Source organism: Mus musculus, chromosome 1 (genome assembly GCF_000001635.26).
Source record: "Mus musculus strain C57BL/6J chromosome 1, GRCm38.p6 C57BL/6J".
Taxonomy (NCBI): domain Eukaryota; kingdom Metazoa; phylum Chordata; class Mammalia; order Rodentia; family Muridae; genus Mus; species Mus musculus.
In genome coordinates this window covers 62,944,988-62,960,354 of record NC_000067.6, presented here as the reverse complement: position 1 = coordinate 62,960,354, position 15,367 = coordinate 62,944,988, and the positions used below count along the sequence as shown (strand labels likewise).

At 44.6% G+C, this 15,367-nt stretch overlaps 1 long non-coding RNA gene across 2 annotated transcripts in view; it reads left to right on the top strand.

The window, feature by feature from the left end:
• The first annotated feature begins 3,760 nt into the window (after window positions 1–3,760).
• The window catches only part of Gm35252, a 50,419-nt gene continuing 38,812 nt past the window's right edge, over window positions 3,761–15,367 (top strand). For both annotated transcript variants that reach the window (XR_373451.2, XR_865480.1), the window contains exon 1: window positions 3,761–3,942. This is a non-coding gene — a long non-coding RNA (predicted gene, 35252). The remainder of the gene's footprint in view (window positions 3,943–15,367) is intronic.

Genomic DNA, 15,367 nt, shown 5'->3' with positions numbered 1-15,367 from the left:
TCTGTGGAGTACTAAAATCAAAAGAGATCTTCAAAACTAGGATCATGGGATCCCCGATCTTGGTACCCTGGATCTAGGTTCATTGGCAGGGTGCGAGAGGTTAGACAAGGCAGTTGGGTTTTTCTCTCTCTGTCACACCTACATGGTGAATTCTGGCCCGCTCAGAACCGGTGCGCTTCCTTTCTAACTCAGATCTCTTGCCACTCAACTTTCTCCAAAAAGCCCGTTCTAGACTCAGGCAACACTGACGTTTTTAGTTGTTGTCAAGCACTTTTGTGAAATCTTTAAGACGGCTCACACGTGCCTCGAAGGCTAGAAGGAGTTGCCGGTGTCCAGTGTGATTTTAGGGTTCGTGAATGGGCTGGCATAGCACCACCTTTACTGGAATAGGACTAACATTTACTTACTCAGGAGTTGTCCTTGCCATTTCAAACTTCCTCGGATGTTAAGATAAAAAGTTCAATGGAAAGTTTTAGGCACTGAACTCTGTTGTTTCCGTCTTTCTGTGAGTGCATCTTGGTCCTTCCTCAGCCAAGCTCTGTGAAGTCACCACTTCGCAGATTCAGAGTGGCAGGTCACCTGACTGCTCCCTAACTGCATTCTTTTCTGCATCCCATAGCCAGGGGCCACCCAGCTGTTCTCTGGGTTCTTCCTTGTCAGTTCCCACCAAGAGCCTCTTGTGTCTGCTCCCAATTCTGCTGCTGCTTTGGCGTGTTATCTCAAGGACACTGTTTAAATAAACACCACATATACAGGCATGTGAAAAAGTGAATGATTTTAATATTGTGAAAATTAAGTTCAGTGTTTTGGAAAAAATTTCTATTGATTCAAGTGTGAATGATATACTCGGGAGGAATTACTTTTAAAAAGTGAACTGCAGGAAGGCTCTGTGCTCAGAATGTTTACATGGAAATCTTTAACTTCCTGTCCTGCTTTTGAAAGACACAGCAAGAAATCATGGGAGATGTGTTATGGGCATGGCTTGCTTATAAAGGAAGAATTCAAAGACCCTGTACCAGTGGATCTATACAAGACCCTACAAGGAAGTGATCAATGAAAGTTCTTTGAGTTTTAAGTCTGTATAATGCTGAAATCTTCTCTCTCTAAGATGTGTACTTGGCCCAGCGGCGTTTGCCTTACTTTGGAATCAGCTATACTGCATTAGAATCTGTATTCTAGGGGTGGAGATGCAGCTGACTGGAAGAGCACCTGCCTTGCATAGACAAGGTCCTTGTTCCCTAGCACTGCTGCGAGCAAGCGGGCAGTCTAACAAATTCCCCACATGGGTTGTGTGCACAGTGAAGTTTGCAACAATTTTGCCTAAGCTACCTGTTACTATGCCTTGAATAGATTGTTCCCCACAGGCTCATGATCATGTGGTCCCTACCTGGTAGCACTGTTTTGGTCCGTGGTAGACACTTTAGCTGGAAGAAGTGGGTTCCTGGGGTTGTGACTTTAAAGATTGTATCTGCCTTCTGTACTCTCTTCTCTCTGATTCTTGTCCACCGTGAGGCGAGCAGCCTCTGTCACATGCGTCTACTACTGTGATGGTTCTATTTCACCATGGGGCTCACAATGAACACAACCGCAGCCTATAGGCAGAGAGCTCTGAAACCTTAGGGTGAAATAAGTTATTCTTGCCTTGTTTTCTTGGGTATTAGGTGCCATTGATGATAAACCTGCATAATACCGGTGTCATTAAAAGTCTCTTTCTCTTCTCAGGACAGTTCTGAGCCCACAGGAAAACCAAGCAGGAAGGGCAGAAACACTCAGCTGTTCCCACAGATCCGATTCACTGTCAGTGATGTGTACCAGAGTGGTATGTTTGGTATGGTTGGTGAACCCACTGTGCAACATCTTCAGTTGACATGATGTTCTTTCTTGGTGTTTTGCACATATTGTAATTTTGTAATTACATTGTAATTTTGACAAATTTACAATGCCAGACATCTTCTATTATAGATCCGCATGAAATGATTGGATGTTCTACTATCCTTCATGTAATTAACTCATCCCTCTCCCATAGGTGTCACTTTCTACTGTTGTAGTCTTAGCTTGGTTTTCTGAGTAGCTCACCATCTCCAATGACATCAGGTAAATAGCTTCTGCCGACCTGTGTACCCTTGAGTGCAGGAAGAGTGAAAGAGGAGGCAATGGAGTAGAGAAGGGGTCAGTGAAGACCCACTGGTTGGAAGAAGATTGGCATCTCTAAAGATACCCATGCACCATTCCCTGGAATCCATGACCGTTTATGTTATAGAGCAGTGTGGACGTGAGGTTACAGACAGAGTTAAGGTCCTAACTAGATATCCTGGAAATAGTGATGGCTTCCTGGATTATCTAGCTGGGCCCAGCTAAACAACAGAGTCCTGTACACGGGCCTAGAGGGATGCTGGAGTAAAGGATTTCAAGGTATTCCACTACTGACTCTGGAGAGGGTGGATGGTGGATGAACAGGGACCGTGGACCATGTCTGGAATCTGGGAAAGGAAAAGGAATGGATTCTCTTATTGAAAAAAATGAGGCCCTATAGATAACCTCACCAGAGCCCAGGGAGACCCATTTCAGACTTCTGACCTCCAGAACTGTATGATCATATGCTGTTTTGTTTTTAAACATCATGACTATGGTGACTTGTTCCAGTGGATAAAGGAAATGAATGTGTATGCTTTTGTGAACTTGTCGTGTTGCCGAGGGCTGTCCCCAGGTGTGCTGGGGACATTATTTACACACTTAAATCTTAAATGAATTCATTGAAAAATGGGGGGCATGTTCTTGATATTTTAAGCTTCAACAAAATACATGACATTAAAACAGCTCCACAGGTAGTACTTCTTTGCTGATTTGGGAGGCATTGGCAGATCCTACATGTCCCTAGGTCCTCATTAAGCATGTTGATAGCCACTGGGCAAGCCTGCCAGAAATTTCTGCTTGAAAGGATGCCAAGCAAACAGAGAAGCATGCCACAGACTCAACCCTCCACATGACAGTCACCAATACAGATAGAAGGTGGTCCCAGGGGCCCCACATTTGGAAAATAAGACCATCACCTTCTGCATTTCTTAGGCTATGTATCTACATGGCCTCCCTGTTTATTAAACTGTTCATTGAGCAATCAAACAGACCACAGCTTCCAAATGCAGAGTTGAAAAGGTCTTCTCTTCCATACAGAGCACATGATTCATGGAGGGAAAGGGAGATATTAACTGGGGCTAGAACTAAGGTCACTCCCTTTCCTAACCCATGCTAATGTTCTTCCACAAGGCCAAAAGAGTAGCTGCAAGGCCAGCAATTGCCTGTGGTCTACACTCAGCCCCTCTCCTTAAACACACATTTCCTCCTGTGTTAGTGCATTATCTGGCTGACCCGTTAATTAGTCCTCTGTTCCTGGTAAGTCTGTTTTACTTACAGGCTAGAATCTCTATTAGCACTCCCAGAATGGCAGTTGCTTGTTTTTGCCCATTGCATTTTTACTGTGGAAGAAGTAGAGAGTTTTTTTTTCCCTCCGCCTTCTTCTCCATTTCTCTTTTAAAGGGGAAAAAAAAATCCCCTACAAATACAAAGAATGTTGCTCTGGGTGTCAGCTGTGGGCCACGTCTTGGAAAACTTGATTAGGTCCAGTGGATGAGTGACTTTGTCTCATGAAGTGACTGTAAAAACTTTCTTCTGTTAGAGCCTACCCCGGGGGACTTGTTGGCAGAGAGAGTGGAAGACGCTCAGCAATAATACATTTCCAAGTTATTATGCCAGTGGAGTTCTGAGAAGTACTGGGATTTGAGAGAACGTTTTTATGACAGGCCAGAGTGCTAAAAAATAACTAAACCAGTGCAATCTCCAGGCACAATCAACATCTAGGTCTCCTGGAATTTGGTTGACTGCAAAACAACTGGCTTACTTGGGGTGTGTAACAGGATGAAGGCAGTAAACGGTGCATACTCACAGGTGAGTAGGCAGATCCTTCAGTCTCCAGCAACTGTGGGCTTCTGCGTCTCAGGAATGCCTTACCATACCTCTTTCTCATTGACATTGGTTATTGCTCCCCTGCCCCTTCATTGTTAAGAACCAGTGACTCAGGGCTCTGCTGGAAGGTCAGATCATGGCATTGTTAATGTTTCTTTACAAAGAAGGAAAGAAGCTTTGAGGTGGTTTGGATGGTGGAACTCACCAGAGAGCACATGCAGCCTTTGGGTTGGAAAATGGATGTGCATACACCCATCTCTGGGGCAGTGGTGGCTGCGTCTGAAGTCTAGAGTCTGCTGTGTGACAGCTTTCTTATCAAGGGCTACCAAAGAAAGCCTTTATGGGACTTTGCTACCTGGAAAATGACCCTAGTAGGGTCATTGACTTCGTTTGACCTCTTCTGAGGTCAGGATGTAAGGTTGGTTAGTTTTATTGAATAGTTCATTAGCTGTTGTTGAGGTTGTTGAGATTGCCCTAATTAGTGCTGATCAAGTCATGGTTGTGTTTACCAGAAAGATTAAAACAGCAGCTGCACATGTTTGATTCTGACTTTTGAGTGTGGTACGGGACAGAGGATCAAACCTTTTGGATTGATGTTCACTATTCATCGGTTCATGCATCCATTTCTTCATGCGTGCCTGTGAATCCACCCCATGCATTTATAATTTTTTCCCTGCGAATCTTGAGTACTAGGGCATTCAGTGGTTGGACTGTTCAAATCCTTCAAACAGCTAACTTAATGGTGGATTAGGCCCAGGGGTTGGGGGCAGGAAGACGCTTTTATGAAAGGCCTGGGATGATTTGGCTGGCTTCCATTCTGTAGGTGCTAAGCTTTGGACGGGATTTCAATTAGTAGTACCGTCAATGCCATTGCCCACTGAACCTTGTCCCAGGCACTTCGGGTGAACAAAAAAGTTATTGTGACTTAATGAATGGGAACAAGATGTTTTCCTCACCACCAGGGAATGTGATTAAGGAGTCATCATCATTAATAAGGCAACCAGGAGTGGGGACTGAGTACCTTCTAACGGGGGTTGAAAGCCACTCTTTCCTCTACTATATTTTAGTTTTTCTTTGTACCTGTTACTGGCTCATGTATCAGACTTTTCGCTTACTGTTTTTTTTTTTTTGGGGGGGGGGTGGTTAGGAGTGTGATGAGGGTATAAATGTATCAACAGTGATGTGTTTTCAGGGACTGGATATAATACTGGAATTCTCACTGTTTTGAACTCGTCTTAGGTGCTAGGATCATGCACAGCAATATGCTGGCTCTTGCTAGCGATGCATTTGCTTCTAGAAGGAAATAGGAATTTCTCAGGGGTGGAAGAAAGTTTGCAGGAATAGATTTCCCAACTCTCAGCTTCTATAATTACCTTGTGCTCAACTACCTAGCTGTGGTTAGTCTCCGGGCTGCCAGGTTTCCTTTAACTGCGCTTATTTACCTTTTGTTAACACACACACACACACACACACACACACACACCCTAAGGATGCCCTTGAAAGGAAACAGCTAAAGATGTGCCGCTGCTTGAGGTAGGGTTCCATGAGACCAATAAAAAGAGAACTTCATTAAGAAATGACATCTTCTTTAAGTCACATGCTCACCACAAAAACACGATCCATCAATATATCCATCTATCCATCCGTTTGTTCACTCATGCCAGAATTAGAATCCAGAAAAAGAAAATTATCATTAGTTGTATTAATGATATTTATTAATTATATATTAGTAACAGATAGTAAAATACAAAATATAATTATAAATAATATAACCATGTATAATACTTAATATGATATATTAATAATATAATTATATTACCACTTGTTTAAATTAATAAGGTAAAATTGAAGATTTTTCTAACTTAGTTAAGTTTGATTTAGTAACTGGGATGAAAACTAAGTTTTGTATTTCAAATTTATTTGCTAAATGGGTTGCTGCTTGGGAGATATTTTCCACAAACTGAAGCTATGAGAAAAAAAATGTTCTTTTCATAGTTCAAGACTATGAGAAACTATATTTAAATCACAAATAACAAATAGCTAAAATATTGGAAAATATGCTATCTACAAATATTAATTTTATGACAAACATGTATAAAAGAGAAATCAAATATGAGGCTATGACTTCACTTGAAGACAGTTTATGGGGTGCAGAGCACTGACATAATCTTCTCAGAGTCAAGAAAGCAGGGGTTCAACCTGTAGGACAGACTCTAAACCCGGAAGAGGAACTCTTGGCTCCATCTCCTCTGCATTTTCATTGGGAGGCCGCTGGCTTTGGGAGTCATGAACACAAGAACTCTTGAACCCAGTCTCAGCTTCAGGACTTCCTGCTGTCTTCCTCTCTTAGTAACATTTCGCTTTGCCTCCAGCACGTGGATACAGGTGTGAGACTAGGCTTTGTGACTGCCGGCATTCTGAAGTGGGGATGGCATGATCAGGGTATGTGAGCTGTCTCTCCAACCCTAGTCTAGTAGTACCAGCACTACACATCCACCTTCCTTATTTCTCATTTGTGTCAGAGGAGCAGGGAAACTGAGTCAGCGATAGAGGAGATTCCAGGCACAGGAAAGAGAAGCACACAGATACTGAGATAGTCACAGTAAGAGTGGACACTAGCCTCGCATCCGTTACTGGATAGGAAAGGACCCCTGTGGTACTTAGAACCCAGCATGAAGGACAATTCGTGGAAACATAATTTAGTTAATAATAAAGAGAGGAGTGTCAATAGATACAAATGCTAGTTTCTCTTTAGTTGGCCAATGGATATTTTGTTTGTCAAAGCCAGTCGCTGTGTGAAGTCGTGGAGAGGTCAGCCTTGCTTGTATACTCGATAGAGAGGCTCCAGAGAGGAGCAATGTGAGGACGATTCCCATACCGCATCTTGCTGTGGAGCTGAGTGTGCCAGGAGGAAGAACAACATAGCTTCCCCTCACAGAAATGCCCCCTGCATGCCAGCCTAGCTGCACTGTACTCAGTGCCCAGGGTCAGGTCTCTGCACAGAGAGATGGGGGTCTTGCATTCCGTCGCTCTTGGTTCACTTTTGGCTTCAAATCTGTTTTGCTTTGATGGATCATTCATGCTAATAAGGTAAGGATTTGACGCGGGTCCTCTTCTAGGACCTGGGTATTGGGGAGTGTTGTTGAGAGCCACTTCACACCACTAGAGGCTCTAGTGGTTCTCAACCTCCTAATGTTGCAACTCTTTAACACAGTTCCTCATGTTGTGGTGACCCCCCCAACCATAAGATAATTTTTGTTGCTACTTCATGACTGTGATTTTTGCTACTGTCATGAATCAATATAAATATCTGATATGAAGAAGGTTTTAGGAGAGCCCTGTATCATTTGACCCCCCTCAAGGGGTCGAGATCCAAAGGTTGAGAATTTTTGCACTAGGTGGCTTCCCAAACATTAAATCTGCTTGTCCACTGTAAACCAATGTGTTTACTCTGTAAACGGGCAAAGATTTAGGACAAGAATTATTTAAAACTGATTCCACCAGTAGCTTTCTAGAGGGTGAGTCTCTCCTTCTGTATAGCAATCTTTTTTTCCCCTTCTGTTGGCTCATGTTTGGTTGGAACCCCTGCTCGCCCCATACAAGCTGGAAAACCCTGTCTGCTCTTCTTCCTTCTACCCCAACCACAAAGAAGAAACCTCGGTGCTAACAGGTCATCACCCCTCACCTCTTGCGTTTCCGGCAACCCACCCAAGAGTGCCTGCCCAGGGACTCAGCTTTTGACTCTATGTGGGCCCAATCCCAGCTCCTATAAAACACCTTGCTTTAGCCCAGGTGTACGATTTCCCTGGCCCTGTTCCTTTGCACCAATGAACCTGCCCTGGAGCAACATCTAATAAACCTGCCTTTATCTATTTCAATCTGGTCTAATCTGGTATATACTGCCTTGGCAGAAAACTTGTTTGTCCTTCTCTCCATGAATTCTGTAAGCAGGATAAGCCAGGGCTATTATTTTCTTCTCTTGACACAATAGAAGGCTTTTTTCCCCCTCTCCTTTCCTTCCTTCTTTCTTTCTTTCTTTCTTTCTTTCTTTCTTTCTTTCTTTCTTTCTTTCTTTCTTTCTTTCTTTCTTTCTCTTTCCTTCCTTCCTTCCTTTCTTTCTTTCCTTTTTTTTTTTTTTTTTTTGCCATGGGTGAATAGGTATAACCAAGGAAGAAGCAAGTGGTTTCCTATTCTCCAAGAAATGGGTGAAATTTCTCTAGTTTCATGAAGTGAAGAAATTAATGTTGGCACATAAAATCTGGAATTTTTTTTTGAGACAGGATCTTGCTATATAACCCAGGCTGGCTTTGAACTCACAACCCTCAGCCTCCCAAGTGCTGGGATTATAGGCATCATCATACTTATCTTCCTATTACATTTTTAAGCTGCTGCAAACATCACTTTTGTGAGGGTAATGTAGTTAGCTAATAGAGATTTGTTCAGTGAACCAAAAAGTAAGAATTCAGCATTCTCAAACTTGGGAATTCCCACATCCTGGTTTCTGCAAAGACTCTCATGTTCATGCGAAGACTAAACTGTATTTTTATATCAGCACCAGGCCCTGAGATGCTGCTTTCCCAAAGAGAACCTGCCAACTGGCCTCTTGGTATGAAATATAGCTTTATCCTCCCTCAGACCTTCTTGAGATGCATAGATAAAGGATTTGGGGGAAAGGCACTGTGCTGTTTCAGGCTGCCAGGCAAATCCATGTTCTGTGAAACGCTTGGATGACAGTGTCCCAGGAGAGGTTGCACGGCTGCTAAGCCTCCCTCAAGAGTGACATTGGAAGACAACCCAGGCCTGGCTCCTGACCAAAATGGCCATCCTGCCAGCAACCACTGAGATGTGCTTCCTGCCTGACCTAGCCAGTACTAAGAGAGCTGACAGCAGGCTCAGGGCGGCTTCTCCAGGCGCTGTGGACGTATACTTCCTGCATTTCAATAAACCTGGTTAACAACATGCATGGTAAATGATCTCCAAGTCAGCAGAAATAAAACAGCAGGTTGAGCCATCACTAGGAAAAGAAAGCTTTCTGATTCTATCAGTTTTATTGAACTGTTTGCAACGGAGAATGGATCAGAGAAGGGGTCCCCTCCCCTCCCCTTGGCCGCAAGTCAGTGCAGAGCTGAGCCTTTGTGGCTCATATAAGTGGAGAAGGTTGTCACTGGAGGCCACTGGGCTCATGTTCATGGTTGGGATTGAATTCTTAATGCTCAACAGAGGTGGAAAAATCATGATGTTTCTCCCCCATAATGGAGCTATCAAACTGCAAGAGTGTGTGGTTATGTGTCTGAGGGCTTTAGAGGGAGGGAGAAAATGCATGCATGACTTATATGAAGGCAGGGACGCAGGCCAGAGAGAGAAGCCTAATAGCTATTTAACCATTTTTAAACAAACCATAAAATCATATTGACCGAGGGCCTGCTGGGATTCTCTGTCTGAACATCTTCTAGAAAGTTGTTTCCCAAATGGAGGATTTATTAGCAAATACCCGCTCCCTGGAGTTGTCAAAGGGTCTGGTGGGCTCAGAGCAAGCGTGCGATTCCAGGTTGGCCCTTGTTAATATGTAATATGCTACGTAACCCTCGCTGACAACAGCTGTCTGGGGTTTCTACTTCAGAACCTTGAAGTGTTTCATGCTCTGTGTTCTGAGTCCCTGGGCTCCCACCAGAGGGGTAGCTGGCTGGTCCCTGAAGGACGATATACTATCCAGTTGTTAGCACAGGAAGCCTTGAGATGCGTGGGAAAGAATTTCCACAGACACCAGGGTAAGGGGACCGGTTGTGTCTCCTCCACATTCTGGCAGCAGGAGAGTTTCTGGAAAAGTCTGGTTTATGGAGAGAGAGCATTTTGTTGATTCGTCCATTAACATGTGACCTACAGTGTGTTTGCTGAGGAGTGTGAGCTCTTTGCTTTTTTATTTTGAAGAATGCTCAACCCTTCTGTCTGCACCCAGCCTTTCCTAAGGAGGCCTCTGTGGGTTCCTGTTCTTTTAAGTGTTTCTTTGACCTTTAGGCACTGAGCAAAGGGTTCCTACAATGACAGATTGTTGTTGTTGTTAGAATATGCTAATTAGGAAGGCGGGCTGCTCCAGACACCTGTGACTTGGGACTAAGATTTCTTCTACTTCCTTACTGGGTTGTTGTCCTATATGGAGAAAGGTTCTTTCCAGCATTGGTTAAAGGGAAGGACCCTAAAATGGGGTCATTATGTTGGGTTACAAGTGCCCTTTTATGAAAGGCAAAGAGGAAAAGAGAGGTTGCAAATCAGACTGGGAAATGCAGACTCTGGCGGGAGTGCCGAGCACCCCATGATTTGGGTTCAGGAATAGTGATTTCAGGTCTCTGAAACCAAACGTGGTTATTTGTTGGAGCAAATAACCATGTTTATACATGTATCTGTACACAAATAACATGTGTTATACATGTATCTGTACTTTTAAAAATATATATGCAGGTTGTATACCTTTTATCCAAAATGCTTAGCTTTGAAATTAAATTCTTCCTATTTTTTTTTAAAAAGGATTTTGGAGTATTTGAATAAAGCCTATCTTAGGGATAGACTCCAAGGCAAACATAAATTTGTTTGTTTCAAACACATGCATACAGCTTAAGGAAAAATTTAGATAGTTTTTCAGACAATTTTATGCAAGAAACAAAAGTACATGGTATGGAATTTTCCACCTGTGGGCATCATGTTGGTCCTCAAAATTTTTAGGGGCTGTTGAGATGGCAAGATGGTAAGGGCTCTTGCTTCAAGCCTAAAAACCTGAGTTCATCCCTTGGGGCCACATGGTGGACGGAGAGAACTGACTCTTGCAAGTTGCCCCTGACCTCCACAGGAATCCTATAATACAATGCATGCTCAACAGGACAAGCAAACGAATATACATAGGCATAAGTAAGTGCAAAAAATGTAAGGGAGAGTCCTGGGAGTCAGCCATGGCCCAGCAGGTAGAGGCACTTGCTGCCAAGCCGGACAGCCTGAGTCCCTTCCAGAGGACCCACACACCTGAAAGTTGTCCTCCGACCTTCACACACATACTGTGACCCATGTGCACACACCCATACATACAAAATAAAAATTTAAAAGGTTCTTTAGATATAGGGACATTTGGAATTTGGAATTTTAGGTTAGGCATGTTCTCTCTCTCTCTCTGTCTGTCTCTCTGTCTGTCTGTCTCTCTCTCTTACACACACACACACACACACACACAGGGAGAGAGAGAGAGCAAGGCACACAGCAAAAGACTCCCCACAAAGGGGGAAATTGGGGGGTGCAGAAGCTTGAATCTATTTTCCCTGTGGAAGGCTGGGGGTTTTAAGTGTTTTGGGTGGCCTGACATGCCCCCCCCCCCATCTCATTTCAGCTTGCTCAACTTAAACAGAGAAAGGGAACTGCGTCTCACAGCTTGAGGTTAGCATGTTCAGGATCAGCCTTGAATTTATCCCTTGAATATATGGCCTGGACCAGTTAGCTAGAAATGAGACCCTGCTGGCAGAAGAACAAGCCTGCCAAGCCATTGTCTCAGGTCAGAAGAAGCCAGAAGCTTGCCATCTTTCTTATTTATCTGTAGCTCCTTCTCTTCTCTGCCTGTCTGCCAGGGATCTGTCCAGACCTCAGTCCCTTAGTCCGACTACCTTAGGCCTGAGTCTATGATTTATTAGCTCTGTGATTTTGGTGAGTTAAATAACATCTTTGGGAGCCGGGTGTGGTGGTGCACACCTTTAATCCCAGCACTTGGGAGGCAGAGGCAGGCAGATTTCTGAGTTCGAGGCCAGCCTGGTCTACAGAGTGAGTTCCAGGATAGCCAAGGCTACACAGAGAAACCCTGTCTCGCAAAACCCCCAAAACAAAAAGCAAACAAACAAACAAACAAAAACTTTGTGACTTTGAGGATTAAGTACATTAATCTGAGTGGAAGCAGAGCTTTGTCCAGGAGAAATCCTCCATGGGCCCTGGGTTGGCTTTCTGGGCTGCTGTGGCTACCAGTGAGGCAGACTCCATGGCATGATCCAAGTGCTTTCAGAGGAGAAAGGGAAAGAGATCGCTTTGCTGGGAGGGCTTCCAGCATAATCTAGCACTCAGGTCAGCCTTGGAGACTGTGTACATTACTGGCAGGTGAGCAGCAAAACAGCCTGGGCTATTTCCACGGTCTGGGAAGAAAGCTCGAGGGACACAGGAGACAAGGCAGGTAAGGCAGGTCAGGACCTGAGAGAGATGGCTTCTGGAGGGCTCCTCTGAATAGTTGTAGCTCTGCAGGACCACAGCATGGCCAATTAAGTCACAGGTAATTACCTGCTCAGCTAAAAGCATGAGCACATTCTTGGCACAGGTCACTTAGTGGAGTGGGAGGGAAGCAGAGTCCTCCACCTGTGAAGTGTGGGGCAAAGGAGTGGCCAGACACTGAACACCAGTCTGATGAAGTATTGCTCTGGGCCTGGCAATTCATGTTCAGGGTTTCCCAGTAATTGAAGTGGCACCTCCTTTATCTGCAAGAGAATTATTTTGCCCTGCCTTCAAGTAGAGCTTTGGAATCTGTGCTATTTAATGCATTAAAGTGTGCCCATTAAATAGGTAAATTATGCCAGTGCCAGCAGCCTGGAACACACGCGACGGCTAAACGGGCTTTTTGCAAAGGAGACAGCAAACCCCATGTCTTGCACACACTGTGTTGAAGTCGGAATGCACACTGCAGTCAGCCTTCTGGCATTTAGGTGCAGCCTGAGCACAAGTCAGAGTTTGAAACCACTGAGATGTTTTAACGAGCAACTGGGGCAGGACAGCAAGCTATTCTAGGCTGAAAGGATGGAAGCATGGCAGTTCACAAGCTGACACAGTTCCTGCACCTCGAACTAAGTTGTTGTGATGAATCAATGCACACCTGCATTGACTTCTGATTATCTAGGGTGAGATGCAGAGGATACCGCCCACCTGTGAAGCTGGGGATCCTCTGTTACCTGGGCAACACTGGAAGTAGCTTGCTTGGAAACCAATGCTTCCTAGCTGGGCTGAGGTCTCTGAGATGTGGGAGGGGAAGGTAGATGAGGGCAGCCTTGGCACCCTGACATAGAAACTGAAAAGGAAAGATTTGTCTCAAGTCACAGTGGATTTAAATACAGAGTCAGTGGTTTTCCAACTTCAGAACTGGAGGTAGCGTCACTCTTCCTTGCTCAGCCGAAGGTGGTGGTGGTGGTGGTGGTGGTGGTGGAGGCATAACAAGCTTTATTTATGGTAGACGTGGGAGCTTTAGAAGTCCAGGGAAGGGAAGATGCTTTCAATAAAACATCAGGCTGATTTGGTGACAGTGGATCCCAGGGAGACACAGTGGGGGAGCAGCCTTACGGCTGAAGGAAAATTGGAAGCTATTTGTGGCTCCATCTCGCTGCTCTCTTAGCTGTTTACCTTTGTCTGTTGTTTGCTCCTTTTTGATTTTAAGTTTCTCCCGATTGGCAGATTTCCTGCTAATAACAGAGCAGCTAATGCTAGAACAAATATATACAAGCCAGTCTAGTATATAGCCCGAGACTCAAGTGTTTCCAGTTTGTAGTATGCCCTCAAACTTCCCGGTCAACCTTTCCTTTAAATTAACTATGACCACATACAATAACATGAAGATCACGACAATGATGCTGGGTGAAAGGAGTCAGTCTAGAGCACGTGCTGTGTCTTCCCATTTGTGTACAGCTCTGGAAAATGGAAAGTTAGCCACAGTAACAGGAATTAGACTAGTTCTTTCTTAGAAGTAGAGGCTAGGAGGATAAGAGACTTAAGAAGCAGGCATGGAAGAAGAAAAGGAAGGAAGAATTGCCTGCATCATCATGGATATACACACACACACACACACACACACACACACACACACACACACACACATATATATATATATGCTAAAGTCATTAAAAACCAATCAGCCCCTTTGAAGACTTGAGACAGGACCTCACCGTGTTCCCCAGCTATGATGCTTGGACTCCCAAAGCCAACAGTCTTATCCTCTTTCAGACTTCTGAGCTCTGGGACTACAGACATGTGCCACCATCCCGAGCTCAACTTTAGTGTTAGAGTGTTAATTCCTCACAACAATGGCGATAATGCAGTGTGACAGGAACAGTGATGAAGCAGTTGTTCGCAGACATGACACACGGCATCACAGACATGACATATAGCGTGAGTTTGGGAGATAGAGGTTAAAGTTAACCATGCACTGTGTCTGTAGTATGGCCCCCGCCCTTCTGCTGACTTCACTGTTTTCTTCCTGCCCAGCTACATATTCTCCATGGAAACAAGGGGGGGGGGAGACAGTTCCTAAGCCAGAAAGCAGACTGCATTGCTCTAGAAATCATAGACCTTATAGACTCTTTCCATGTGTGCTGCTACCCACACTCCTACCCCATATACAGCAGAGCAAGGAGAGAGGCCAAGACTACAGACCCCTAATGTGGGCCTTCCTTTTTGCCTCTGCTTTTCATATTTGGAGAAATGGAGACAACACTAATCTCTAAGACCATTAATCTAAATATAATAGAGCAGAGTAGAAAAATGGAGGCATAGGCTCTATTCCATGACCTTTCATGTTTTTCCTCCAATACTTGGTGAGAGAATAAGTAGGTCTATGGATAAGACCTATGGAGGTTGTCTCTCTTAGCATTTACTGTTAGAGGGTAGAGAGTAAAATTCCGATGGTGGCAGCATAGGCTCTCTGTGAACAGCAGGCTCTGAAAGGACAGAGAAGATGCCCCCAATGCTTGCTGGGGACTAAGGGAAACTTCCTGGTGCAAGATTCTGAGGACCTACTTGAGTTTCACTTTTTGAATATAGGAAGACGATTTAAAAGGGAAGGCTTCAGAGCATCCCCCAAACACTCACGGTTTTAGCAGCAAGTCATGGAGTAGGGTGGAGCTCAAAGGCCTGTGAGGTAGCACAAGGTCCCCCTGGCAGGACAGTGCCCCCATGTTAGAGCCTGCTGGAAGTTCTGGGTGGGATGACATTACTGAAGCACACCTGGGCAGGGCTGTGGAACGTCCTTTAGGTATGGTGACAGGAATTACGAACATCCCATGGCAGGGGTGAGGACCCAGTGACCAGGAAATGAGCCCAGGGTGTCATGAGGGCACTTTCTACTCACAAGTGAAGTTGTGAAAAGAGGCTTGGCCAAGAGCTGAAGATATGAGATCACAGAAGGACCAACTCATAACTTCTGTTCATTTGATTTGTGATGGATTGAAACTTGAGCTGAGGGGGATGGAGAGATGGCTCGGCAGTTAAAAACAGTAGGTGCTTTTGTGCAGGCCTAGGTTCAGTTCTCAGCACTAATATGGTAACTTACAAACCTCTGTAACTATAGCTCCAGGGGATCTGGTGCCCTCGTTTGGCCTCAGTAGGCTGTGCACATCTATGTGGCAATAGA